This window comes from Gracilinanus agilis, chromosome 3 (genome assembly GCF_016433145.1).
Source record: "Gracilinanus agilis isolate LMUSP501 chromosome 3, AgileGrace, whole genome shotgun sequence".
Lineage (NCBI taxonomy): Eukaryota > Metazoa > Chordata > Mammalia > Didelphimorphia > Didelphidae > Gracilinanus > Gracilinanus agilis.
The window spans coordinates 420,357,685-420,372,346 of NC_058132.1; positions in this window are offsets into that span (position 1 = coordinate 420,357,685).

Genomic DNA, 14,662 nt, shown 5'->3' on the forward strand with positions numbered 1-14,662 from the left:
AGAAGCAAGTTAAGAGTTTACATTTCATATCTTTACATGAAATCTTTATAAGAATATTTTATAATATATAATTTATAAATAGTTACATGTAATTTATAATATGCAATATGATTGATAATAGTTTATAAAAATAATTGAGGACGTCTGTGAAGGTATTAGGAAAGAATGGGAAGGCATTTGCAAAAGATATCCAACACGAGACTACTGTTACTTACATCTCAAATGTGTGACAAGAATACACAGGGAGAATACAAAATCTCATTGAGCTTATTGCTTGCTGATTATAAGAAAATTTGATTCAGCAAAGCAAAATAACTATAATAGCTAACATTTATATAGTGCTTACTATGTGTGAGGAACTGTGCCAAGCACTTTCAGTTATCTCATTTAGACCTCAGAAGCACCTTCGGAGGTAGGTGCAATTATTATCCCATTTTATAGGTCTTAAAGGCTCTCCTCTTAGAAGCTAATTCACATGCAAATATGAAATTATTCAGAATTCCTCACTGGCCCTCAGTTTCCTCAAATGCAAAATGAGGGTGTTAAGCTAGATGGTCTTTAAAATCCCTTTCAGCTTTAAGTCTATGATCCTGGAAAGAAATACCTGTTACCTTCAAATCATAAATATTGTATGAATCACAAAAGAGTTTGTCAAAGGTGGTCACTTTGGGAGAGATACAGAGCCCAGTCTAAGTCAGAGTTCTGATAATTCTTTTTTGTGGATACCATTATGATGGCTGTATAAAACCCCATAATAATATTGTAGAACCTCTTTAATAAATCCTTTTTCATTCTGAAACAAATTCTGGAGGTAACTTTGATATTGCATCCATCTTTGGATAAAGAACAAATATTATTAAACCTAAGGAATTTCCAGGAAGCGCAAGAGAATAAAATACCCAAACTACATAATCGACCATTCCTAGCTACATGATTGCCATTATTATCCATATGTGACCAGGGAAGCCTAAAATCTCAGGATATATCTGGGACAGACACTTACAAAAAGATGATTTGGGCCTCTTACCGAATAGGAGAAAAGCAATGTGGGCAGCCTTTGGGAAATCCCAAAATATAATAAATCCAAATTTCTTCCTGATAAAAATTTCCCACCTGTGTTGTATGGCTCTGAGCCACAAAACAATATACAGCTCTAAAGAATTAAAAATGGATGTCACTCAAAGAGCAATGGAAAAGACTAGGCTATAACATGTAAAAGCACCAAAATAAAGAATGTTATCAAATTAATGTGATTAAAAGAGAAATAAATAGTTCTGGCAAGATCAAGGGATAACTGAGTAGTTCATATTCTTGACTTACTCTCTATATGGCTACAGAATAAGTCCCTATGGGGGACATATAGGGTGATATGGACAAGAAATGTACAGGCATGGATGGGTTGTTATTCCATCCAACTTAATGAGGGAACATCCAACTTAATGAGATTACAGATCCATTTTAATAATAATAAAATCCTTTTTTAATATTAAAACCATCTAAAAGTCAAAGCTGTTTTCTTAGATGGAAATGTTTATGCAAAAAGTAAACCAGGCTCTCAGTGTGTTCTCTCCCTTGATGATCTTATAAACTCTCATGGATCTAATTGGACTCTCCTTGCCTATGACTTAAGTTTATTCAGTTTATCCAGCCCTAATCTCTCTCCTGGACAACTAGGTGGTGCAATGAATAGAATTCCTGGCCTGTGGTCAGTCATCTTTCTGAGTTCAAATTTAGTCACAGATACTACCTTCGTGACTCTGGGCAAGTCACTTAACCTTTTCTGCCTTGGTTTTCTCATCTGTAAAATAAGTTGGAGAAAGAAACCCCCTGCTGTATCTCTGCTAAGAAAACTCCAAATAGGGTGACAGAGTCAAATGATTAAAAAATGACAGAACAACAGCAATAATTCTGGAGGCAGCTAAATGGATAAATGGATAATGTACTGGGCTTGGAATAATAAAAAAAACAACACCTTGGTACAAATCCAGCCTCAGGCACTTACTAGTTGCATGACCCTGGGTACATCACTTAACTTCTGTTCCACTTACTTCACTGGAGAAGGAATTGGCAAACCACTCTAGTATCCTTGCCAAGATAAACTGCCAAAACTTCATGGACAGCATTGGTGTGCAATGATCCATGAAGTCACAAAAAGTTGGACACAACTGAACAGCAATGTACCAGGTGCTTGCTAAGCATTAAAGATGAAAAAAGAGATAAAACATAGCCCCTGCCCTTTAAGGAGCTTACAGTCTAACGACAACATGCATGGAATATATACAGGAAATAAAAGAAAGAAGGCACCGAAATTAAGAGGGATTGTGGAAAGTTTCCAGTAAAAAGCTTTGTACTGGGACTTGTAGATGGAGTGGAGGAGGGAAAGCATTCCAGGCATGAGGGACATCTCCCCCCAAAAGGCAGTAAGCTGAGAATGAGAATGCCTTGTTCATGAAATATCCAGGAAGCCAGTATTACTGGACTGAAGACTACAGGATGAGTACATGACATAGTGAGACATAAGAAGGCTGGAAAGAGAGTAAGGGGAGAGTTTGCAAAGGGTTTTGAATGTCAAATAAAGCATTTACATTTCATCCTGGAGACAATAGGGAACCACTAGAGTTTGAGTAGGAGTGATGGGGGAGTTTAATCTTAACAGATTTAAGTACCTTGAGGAAAGAAACTCTTAGTTTTTTGTTTGTATCCCTCTCATATAGCGTAGTACCTTGCATGTGGTAGTTTGTAACTCTGGGTGACCAAAAGAATGATGATGGAATTGACAGGGATAGTAAATTTAGGAAGAAGAATGGATTTAGGTAGAAAGATGAATTCTGTTTTGGACAAGTTGAGTTTCAATGCCTGAAGAACATCCAGGTTGAAATGTCCAATAGGATAAAAAAAAGGTGAGGGGGAGGGGAAGAGACCTACTTGTACAAAAATACTTATAGCAGCTCTTTTTGTGGCGGGAAAGAATTGAAAATTGAGAGGATGTCCAACAATAGTATTCCATCACCAGCAGATACCACAATTTATTGAGCCATTCCCCAATTGAAGGGCATCCCCTCATTTTCCAATTTTTTGCCACTACAAAGAGTGCATCTATAAATATTTTTGTACAAGTCTTTTCCCTCTTTGGGGTACAAACCCAGTAGTGGTATGGCTGGATCAAAGGGAAGGCAGTCTTTTAAAGCCCTTTAGATTAGTTCCAAATTGCTCTCCGGAATGGTTGGACCAATTCACAACTCCATCAGCAGTGTTAGTGTCCCAATTTTGCCACATCCCCTCCAACATTTATCACTTACCTTTCCTGTCATATTGGTCAGTCTGATAGGTGTAAGGTGGTACCTCAGAGTTGTTTTAATTTGCATTTCTCTAATTAGGAGGAATTTAGAACACTTTTTCATGTGCTTATTGATGGTTTTGATTTCATCTGAAAACTGCCTTTTCATGTCCCTTGACTATTTTTTAATTGAGGAATAGCTTGATTTTTGTAAATTTGACTTAGTTCTTTATATATTTGGGATTAAACCTTTGTCAGAGTTTTGTTGTAAAAATGTTTTCCCAGTTTGTTGCTTTTCTTCTCATTTTGTTTGCATTAGTTTTGTTTGTACGAACCCTTTTTAATTTGATATAATCAAAGTCCTTCATTTTACATTTTGTAATGTTCTCTATCTCTTGATTTGTCATAAATTTCTTTCCCACAGATCTGACAGGCATACTATTCTATGTTCACCTAACTTATTTATGATTTCACTTTTTATATTTAAGTCATTTACCCATTTTGAATTTATCTTGATATAGAGTGTGAGATGTTGATCTACACCTATTTTTCCCAGACTTTTCTTTAAATCATCTTTCTCATCATTTCTTATAGCACAGTAGTATTCCATTGCAATTATATACCAAAACTTGTTCTGCCATTCCCCAATTGATGGACATCCCTCAGTTTCCAATTCTTTGCCACCCCTCAAAGAGCTGCTATAAATATTTTTGTACCAACAATTCTTTTATCCCTTCTTGCAAATCTCTTTGGGATATTGACCTAGCAGTAGTATTGCTGGATCAAAGGGTATGCACAATTTTAATGCCCTTTGGGCATAGTTCCAGATTGCTCTCCAGAATGGCTAGAATGGCTAGAAATGGCTAGAAACTCCACCAGTAGTGCATTAGTGTCCTAATTTTGTTACATCTATCTGATCTAGCATTTATTAATTTTCTTTTCTGGCATAGTAGCCAATCTGATAGGTGTGAAATGGTACCTCAGGGTCATTTTAATTGGTATTTCTCTAATCAAGAATGATTTAAAGGGCTGAACAAATTGTGCTATATGCTGGTGATGGGATACTACTGTGCTCAAAGGAATAATAATCTGGAGGAATTCCATGTGAACTAGAATGACTTCCAGGAACTGATACAGAGTGAAAGGAGCAGAGCCAGAAGAACATTTTACACAGAGATTGATACTGTTGTGGTAAAATCGAATGTAATGGACTTCTGTACTAGCAGCAATGTAATGACCCAGGACACCTCTGAGGGATTTATGAGAAAGAACGCTATCCACATTCAGAGGAAGAACTACAGGAGTGGAAACACAGAAGAAAAACAACTGCTTGAATACATGGGGTGATGGGGATCTTGTTGGGGATGTAAACGCTAAATGATAATTCTAGTCCAACTATCAATAATATGGATTTTGGTTGTAATTACTGATAAAAACCCAGTGGAATTGTGCGTTGGCTATAGGTAGGTGGGTGGGGGATTTGGGGAGAGGGAAAGAACATGAAAAATGTAACTATGGGAAAATATTCAAAATAAAATAAAATTAAAATTAAAAAAGGAGTGATTTAAAGCATTTTTATGTGATTGTGTAAAACCTTGATTTCTTTATCTGAAAACTTCCTGTTCATATCCTTTGACCATTCTCTCAATTGTGGAATGATTTCTATTCTTATAACTTTGACTTAGTTGTCTCTATATTTGAGAAATAAGGCCTTTATAAGAGATACTTGCTGTAAGATTTTTTTTCCAGCTTTCTCCTTTTTTTCTATTCTTAAATTGGCTTTGTTTGTGCAACCTTTTTAGTTTAGTATAATCAATTATCCATTTTATATCCCATAATGCTTTCTCTCTCTTTTTTGGTCATAAATTCTTCCTTTATCCATAGACTTAACAAGTAGAGTATTCTATTCTCCTTTAATTTGCTAATGGTGTTTTCCTTTTTGTCTAAATCATATATCCATTTTGATCTTATCTTGGTGTGTAGGAACTTATCTTGTGAACTTTTTCCCAGTTCAAGTGCCCAGAGGCCAAATTCAAGCTGTCTGTGAGCCCCCATTACCAGGGAGAATTGAAGGAGAAAGTATTTGCTTTGGGCAGCTTTACAGAGGGTTGGTGCATGCAAAAATGACCCCAGGTGCTGGGAAGAGGGGTGTAAGAAGGAGATTTTAGGTATTTTATAGATATATATTCAAAGTGTGGCTGCCAGGAATCAACAATTCAGATTGATTCCATAATTAAAATAGACCCAAGTCAGGATCCAGTTTTTAGGTAGGTTATTTACAATTAGGAAAGTAAACAGAGAGAGGAAGAGGCTAGTCCAGGCCTGCAGAGGCCTGGACTGAGAGAGAAGGTTAAAAGGCTAATTAAACTAGGCTACAAGCCACAAGTCCTTAGCAATCACAGAGGCAAGAAGCCTACTTAAGGCAGAGTTTGGAAACGCCAAGGTAGGCCAAGGAAGTCAGCCTAACTTACCCACGTGACAATTCAGAGGGGAAGCAGTCTGAGGTCTCAGCCGAGAACCTTCAGCACCAAGTTCAAAGAGGGAACTGCCTCCACAGGAAGTAACCAACATACTTGAAGAGATCGTGTCTCTCATCACTTCCCGTGGGTCCACCTCTAATTCAAGTGGACAAATGGCAGCCTCTGCACTGACTTGGACTGCCCAAAGGGCAGTCCCTTGTTCTTGATTTGTTACTTATTGTCACGTGTGGGTAACTCATCTCCCCTCCCACTAAGGGAGGTGGAGATGATATCATCTTGGGTAAGTAGAGTTTAGACTATGAATGGGCTAATTCCATTTATACAGGGGGAACAGAGCAGCTTCCCAAGTGCTAACTGTGCACTACTGCCATGGCTTCGCCAAGGAGGGTATTAGGGTATAATATGTTGTTCTATAGCCAGTGATTCCCAAAGTGGGCGCTACTGCCCCCTGGTGGGTGCTGCAGCAATCCAGGGAAGTGGTGATGGCCACAGGTGCATTTATCTTTCCTATTAATTGCTATTAAAATTTAAAAAAAATTAATTTCCAGGGGGCTAAGTAATATTTTTTCTGGAAAGGGGAAGGTAGGCCAAAAAAGTTTGGGAACCACTGGACTCTATACCTAGTTTCTACCATACCTTGTCCATTCAATTGTCCATATTGTTGGTCATGTGATTTGGAAGTCTTAGTGGTGCTTTCTACTGATAAGTTTAGGAGGGATTTGGGGAAAAGTTAATGAATTCTTTTTCAAAATTTTTGAGTTTGAGATATCTCAAGGGTATATACTTAGAAAAGTTCAACTGGTAGTTGGTGATGTGGGACTTGATCTCAGGAAAAAAACTGGGGCTGCATATCTGGATTTGGTGTATGAATCATATATAAAAATTATAATTAAGTCCATCTTAGGTAATGACGTGAAGAAGATAGTAGTAGAAGGAAAACTAAAAGGTTGATGGTAGTATTTTGAAGAACATTTAAAATTGGAGCAATGAGTATTTTATTAATGGTGAACTGATGATGAGCCAGCAAGAGACTGATTAGACAGAATAAGAACCAAGAGAGAATAGTGCCATGAGAACTAAAAATCAAGAAAAATGAGGATTAAGAAAAGACTATAAGAAATCATTCGTAAATTTGAAAAGAACAGTTTTAAGCCATATTACAAAGGCTTGAGGAGTAAGTGATAGGATAAGAAGTGATGACAAGATGACTTTTTCCTAGGGGTTTGGTTGAGAAAATAGGGTTACTGCTTGAGAACATGGTCATATCTAGTGAAGGTTTTCTTTTATAAAAGTGAGAATACTTGAGTATGCCTGAAGACAGTAGAGAAAGAACTTTTGGATAGGTCAAAATTGAGAGAGACATTCAGAGAGAAGTGATAATCAAGGAAGCAATTTGTTAAATAATATGAGAAGGAAATGGAGTCAAAGGGTTTTGAGAAGAAGAGGGAAAATATCAACTCATGGAGAATAGTTTAAAATCATCTCAATAAAGTAAGGGGCAAAGTTTTCAGCTGAGAGCAAGGGAGAGGAAAGTAGAGGAAGCTTGAAAGAAGAGTTTTGGTATTCTCTGAGGAGTTAGAGAGAAATAAGAGGTTCACTTTGATATTAATAAGACTGCTACTATTTCTTGAAGAAATTTTAGCTGGTAAGGAGACTATGAGATATTATTAAGGAACAACATTCCTTAATAAGTAAGAGCTTGATTTTTTCAGGAGAGATACCAAAGCCATGCCAATCACTTTTCAATTATTTTTTTTTTCAGGATAGTGGAAGATTGTGAGGAGTGCTGACTAATGAAGTAGCAATAAACAATACTGTAGGGAATTATTTTTTTTAAACTAGAAACATTTTAAATCCCCAATTAAAAGCCAAATTAGAAATCAGAAATCCGGAAAACTAAAGGTAAAGGTAATAAAACTGAATGGAGGAAAACCATTGAATTAATAAATAAAACTAGACATTAGTTTCATTTTAAAAAATTAATAAAATAGATAAACCAGTGGTAAATATGATTAAAAACATAGAGAAAGTGAATATTCCCTGTTCTAATTTGGTATGATATTTCCCTTTGTGCCTAAGTCATGTATACATTTTGATTTAGTAGAAGAATTTGTGAATAAACAAAAGCTAGATGGCACAACTAGGTGACTCAGGGTATGGAATGTCAGGCCTGGAGACAAGATGTGCTGGGTTCAAATCTAACCTCAGACACTTAGCCAATTTCTCTGGGCAAGCCATTTAAGCCCAATTTCCTAACCCTCATCACTCTCTTGCCTTGGAACCAATACTTAGTATCAATTCTAAGACAGAAGGTAAGTGTTTTAAAAAGATAGCATTGTGAGAAGCAAAGTAGATAATTTTGAACATATTAAATTAAAAAGATTGTGTAAAATTAAAACTAATGTAGGCAAGATGAAAAGGAAAGTAGTAAACTGGGAAAAAATTTTACAGGCAATTTCTTATATAGAGGTCTCATATTTCACATACAGAGAGAACTTTGTCTAATTTTAAGAATATGAGCTATTCCTCAACTGATAAATGGCCAATATGAACAGACAGATTTTAGATGAAGAAATCCGAGGTATATATAAATATATGAAAAATACTTTGAGTCATTATTGATTAGAGAAACACTCAAAACAACTCTGAGATATAGGTTCAACCTATCAGAATGGCTAAAATTATCAAAGGGTAAAATGACAAAGGGTAAAAAAAAAGAGGATGTGGGAAAATGGGTACATAAATATACTGTTGGTGAAACTGTGAACTGATCTAATAATTCTGGAGAGCAATCTGGAAAACTGTGACTCTTTTGACCCAGCATTACCTTAGATTTATTTCCTAAGGTGATCAGGAAAAAAGGAAAAGAACCTAAAATGGTCTAAAATATTTATAGCAGCTCTTTTTGTGGTAAGAAAAACCTGGAAATTGCAGGGATGCCCATCAATTAGGGAATGGCTAAACAAGTTATAATATATGATTGTGAAGGAATAATACTGCACCATAAAAAATGATGAGCAGATTAATTTGGGGAAAAAAACATGGAAAGACCTAAATGAAATTAGGAAGAGTGATATGAACAGAACCAAGAAAGCAGCAACAGAAATATTGTTTGAAGAAAAACTTGTGAATGTCCACCTCCAGAGAAAGAACTTAGAAATAAGTAAAGCATATTTTTTTTGCAGATAAAACTAGTTGAAACAATAATTTTAGCAAAGTAGCTAGATATAAAATAACATCACCTAAACCATCAGCATTTCTAATTTCCAACAAAGCCTGGCAAGATGAGATAGTAATAGATGATTCATTTAAATTAATAGTGGGGGTCAGCTGGGTTGCTCAGAGGATTGAGAGCTGGTCCTGGGTTCAAATTTGACCTCAGGCACTTCCTAGCTATGTGATCCTGAGGAAGTCACTTAACCCCAGCCCTCAGTACCCTTCTGCCTTAGAACCAATATACAGAATTGATTCTAAAATAGGAGATAAAGATAAAAAAAATAATAGTAGACTATAAAATACCTGACAGTTTATCTGTCAAGACAAGTCAGGAACTATATGGATATAATTATAAAACACTTTTCATACAAATGAAGTCACATTTAAATAATTTGGAAAATATTATTCATGGTTGGGCAGAGCCAATATAATTAAAATGACAATCCTATATAAAGTAATCTACTTGTTCAGTGCCATCCCAATTAAATTATCAAAAAGTTTATTGAGCTAGAAAAAAAGAACAATTAATTTGGAAGAACAAAAGGTCAAGAATATCAATATAATTAATGAAAAAATATAAATAAAGGAGTTCTAAGAACACCAGATCTTAAACTGTAGTAATTGTCAAAATTACCCGGTACTAAGAAATAGAATGGTATATAGAGTAGATATACAATAGAGTAGATATACAATAAAGAAAAGTAAATGGTTATAGTAACCTTGTGTTTGACAAGTATAAAAAAATTAAGCTTTTGAGATAAGAATTCATTATTGGGTAAAAATTTGGGGGAAAACTGAAAAGCATTCCAGTAAAAATTAGATACAGGTCAATATCTTACACCATTTATGAAGATAAGCTCAAAATGGGTACATAAAGGGAGATATAAATAAATTAGAAGAATATGGAACATGTTACCTCTCATTTACAGATAGAAGAATGTATGAATAGATCCAAAAAAGGCACTGTGAAATGTAAAATGGATAATTTTGTTATATTAAAATATTTTCTACAAGTAAAATGAATGTAGCTAATTGGGAAAACACATTTATATTAATTTTCTTAGGTAAAAGCTTCATATCTAAAATATACAGATAACTTTGTTAAACTTAAAAGTATACGAGTAATTCCTCATTTGACAAATGGACAAATGACATGAATAGGCGATTTGGGGGGGGGGAGGGTAGAATTCAAAGCTATATGTAGTCATAAGAAAAAAATGTTCTAAATCATTATTTATTAAAGAAATTCAAATTAAAGCAACTTTGAGATACTATTTCATGCCTATCAGATTGACTAAAATCATAGAAGGAAAAAATGACAAATGTTGTAGAGGATGTGGAAAAATGGGGACACTTATTTGGTGCAATTGTGGATTGATCCAACCATTTTGGAGAGTAATCTGGAATTATGTCCCCATAGTTATAAAACTATATGCCTTTTGACCTCCAAATGCCATTATCATTTCTGTTTCCGAAGGTGATTAGGGAAAGGAACCTATATCTTTTAAAACATTTATAGTAGCTTTCTTTGTGGTGACAAAGAATTGGAAATTGGGGAATGACTCAATAAGCTGTGGGAAATGTAATAGTGATGGAATGCAAGGTGGATGTAAAGAATATATGGAGGGAATGGAATGTGATCGATGAGCAGATTGATTACAGGAAAACATGGAAAGACTTGCATTAAATAATGGAAAGTGAAACAAATAGAACTAAGAGAATGTAGTTTGTAGTACCAGAAGTACTATTTAAAGAGCAAATGTGAATGACTAAGCCATTCTGTTATATGAATATTCCAATTAACTTTATGTATTGTGTAGTTTCACATAGATATATCTGTGTCAAATGCTGGCTTTCTCTAGGTTGAGGTTGAGACAGAGGGGATAAAACAGCTTGGAACTCAAATGTAAACAAAAACAATTTTTTTTTCAAAAGGCAAAAATAAAAGAAGAAATACTACACAGGGAAAGACAAGTTTATAGGAAGCTTGATGAGAAATCCAAGTAAGCAACATCATCACCTGGCATTTGAGGATGAAATCAGAAGGAAAACGAGAAAGACCTATAAAAATGTTCTATGACCCTGATGGCAAACCTGTGACACACATAGCCATTTTCGATGACACGTGGCCGCATACAGAGAAGTATGGGGCCACATGCCAAGGATGAAACATTTGCTGTGGTGTAGTGTAGACACTCTGTGCACTATAAATGATAATTTTACCTATATTAATTTACCTATTTTGGTTTATTAAATACAGTTACAACCATTATACATTTTTGTTATTTAAATTATAAATATTGTGAAATTATGATTTTTTTCTCAAAGTGACACACCACCCGAGTTATGCTCGTTTTTTTGGCGAATTTTGACACACCAAGCTCAAAAAGGTTGCCCATCACAGTTCTATGACAAACTTCTAATCAGTGATAGTACAGACATTATATTTTGATCATAGCATCACAGTCCACTATATATCCACAGCTGAAATGGTATTAGGGAAGACAGTGATGGCAGGAGGTACATGGAGGAAATCTGTCTTTGAAAGATCATAGTAGTTTTGAGGATATTGAAAGACTGAAGAATATCTGAAGGTATGGGAGGATATCAAAGACTTGAAGAAAATCTTGGACCTTATTATGAAAAAAAATACTGAGAACATTAATAACCACTGAATCATATGTCTACTTTTCCATCTGCATCCCTTTGGGAGATTTAACTGAATATAGCAAAATGCTACTTGGATCACCTTCTTAGATTGGGAACAAATTCTGTTTCCACTGTTGTGGAAAGAGTGGCTTGAAACTAGACTTCTGAAATTTTGAGTTTTCATTCTTCTGCCGAGATAAATATTGTATCATTTTGGGATGGTGTAGGGACTTAGTGCAAGGAAAAAAGTAATAAATTCAGAGACAAAGGATAGTAAGAAAAGGGGTTGCCTTTCCAAGTGGTGTCAATAGTTGAAATGGAGTGGATGAAGCAGCAAAGTATAAGATTGCTTTTATCATTATTCCTTGCCTTTTCCCTGTAGCTGGAGTTTGGGTAAGAGCAGATGTGTTACAAGTTATTTAGAGGGACCAAACAGTATGATTCCCCTCTTTTTGCCCTAATTTCGTTGGACTCAGTTAGCTTCCAATTCTGTGCATTTGTTCTACTCTGTTTCATTTTTCACTGACTTTACTTCTTGTAAACACCTTCCAGAGAATCGATGCATTTCCCTGTTTGCTTTTGTTTCTGGCCCAATTGTGTGGTGGGGTAGCATTGGTGGTTTAGTCATTCAGGAGATTATTGACTAGCAAGTTTTTCATACTGATTTTTGGCTAAGAATCTGGCGCATGAATTTAGAGACATATATCTGGCATTCTTATTAGTTTGCTCTCAAAAGAAGAGATTTAAAAGAGAGTTTGGGAGCTGTCACTCCCTAAGACACTGGTGGGATTTGGGTGGTGGTGGTGGGGGTTGATAAAGAATAAGACATCCAATGATTTCAGTTTCATTTTGACCTCCCTAAACATTGCTGTACAGTGACAGCTAGTGTTTCAAAGTGGAAGCCCTGGTATAGGACCATCTTTAGTTAAAAAAATTTTTTTTCTCTGCATTGGAAATTTTGATATCTTTCAATTCTGATTTATTTTGTGTTTTAAGCAAAATTTTATTTTTTGTAGTATTACTTAAAAATTTGTTATACCAATATTTGTTGTTGTTTAGTCATATTTCAGTCATGCCCTACTTTTCTTGATCCCGTTTGAGGTTTTCTTGGCAAAGATACTAGAATGGTTTGCCTTTCTTTCTCCAGCTCATTTTACAGATAAGGAACTTAGACCAACAGGGTTAAGTGACTTGCCCAGGGTCACACATCTTGTAAGTGTCTGAGGCCAGATTTGAACTCAGGAAGCTGAGTCTTCCATACTTCAGGCTGGGTGCTCTATCCACTGTACCACATAACTAATAAAATGATATGATATAATAAATATAATATGATGTTATGTGACATGTTACATGAAGAGATATGATATAATTAATATATACCAACATAATGAATTTTTATTCAAATCTTATTTATATGATTTTTTAAAAGTTTTAATAGTCTCTATTACTTATTAATATATTTATGATGAGTTTAAAATTGAATTAGTAGATAATTTTGAGGATGATAATAAATTTAAAGTTTTTCTTTGGTTATGAGTACTTTTTTTGGGGGGGGTTCGCTTTTTATTTGTATTGGAATTTTAGTTGCCCTTTTTTGAAATGGACATATTTTAATTTTTTTTACTAGTTGACCCCATTCACTCTGAAAATTGATTTACAAATATTAAATCAATTTCTTTATTATGCCAATAATCAATTACTTCATTATGCCAATGATAATACCATCTCTTTTATGATTGCCTTTATATAGTTTGTTAGTATGCTGCCTGCTCATAAGTATTTCATGATTGATATTTTTTGACAAAATGCATCGGAATTGACAAAATTGCATAGTCAATTATTTTTATGTTAAATTTTACTGAAAAAATTAGTAAGCATTTATTTTACTCTCTTGCCTCCTCTCTCCCATTAGAAAAAGAAAGAAAACTCTTATAATAAATACATATTCAATATATAGAGTCAAGCAGAACAAATTCCTACTTTGGTCAAAATGTTATTAAATTGCTCACACCCTTTGTTTATACCTTAAAAATACCACTACTAGACCTATGGCCCAAAAAGGCCAAAGAAAGAAGAATATGCTCCACATATGCAAAAAATATTTATAGCAATTTTTTGTGGTGGCAACGAACTTGAAAATAAGAAGGAGTATTTATCAATTGAGGAATGAATGGCTAAAGAAATTATGACATATGAATGTAATTGAATATGATTATAAGAAAAGGTTTTCAGAGAAACCTGAGGAGATTTATTTGAAATGATAGAGAGTGAAGTGAACAGAACCAGTAGAACAATTTCTATAATAACAGCAATATTGTAAGGACAAACAACTTGGGTTAATTATTGTATTATATTTTGGTGAGTAGTTCAGTGTTGGTATTTTGGAGCAATCTTGTGTTCCTCTGATGGTATTATTAGTGAAATACTGTCACCTTGCAAATAGTGATGTGGATGGAGGGTTTTTTGATACTTGCGGCAGATATGTGAGGGAGTAAGGATGTTATGAAAGTATTTAAGGAATGTAAGAAGGGTTGAGGGATAGTAGTATAATTCAACTAGGAATGACCTTTGTACAATAAAACTTAGATTTGCTATATGAATTACCAGTATCATTTGACTAATACAGACCACCAGAAAAAGATCACTTAAGGAATAGTTACATTTATCCATGACCTACCATATAAAGTGGAGGAGATCACATAGCTAGGAAAATTCTGAGGCCAGATTTGAACCCATATCCTCTCACCTCTAGGCATGGCTCTCAGTCCACTGAGCCACTGCCTCTGAGAATTAAATTTTAAAATAAATTCAATTTTCACATGTCCTAGCAGGAATAGGTCATTCTTAAATGAGTAATATAAAGTATGTTTCCTTCGCTCAAAGAAACTGAGTTTTGAAGACTTTGCATGACTCTGCCTCACTTAAATTTAATTTATGCTCAAATCAAAAGACATCACCCATCCCATTTTATATTTTACTATCTCATTGTTTTATTATTTTACTCCTACCTGGAAGTCCTGTGGCAACAGGCAAGTGATGA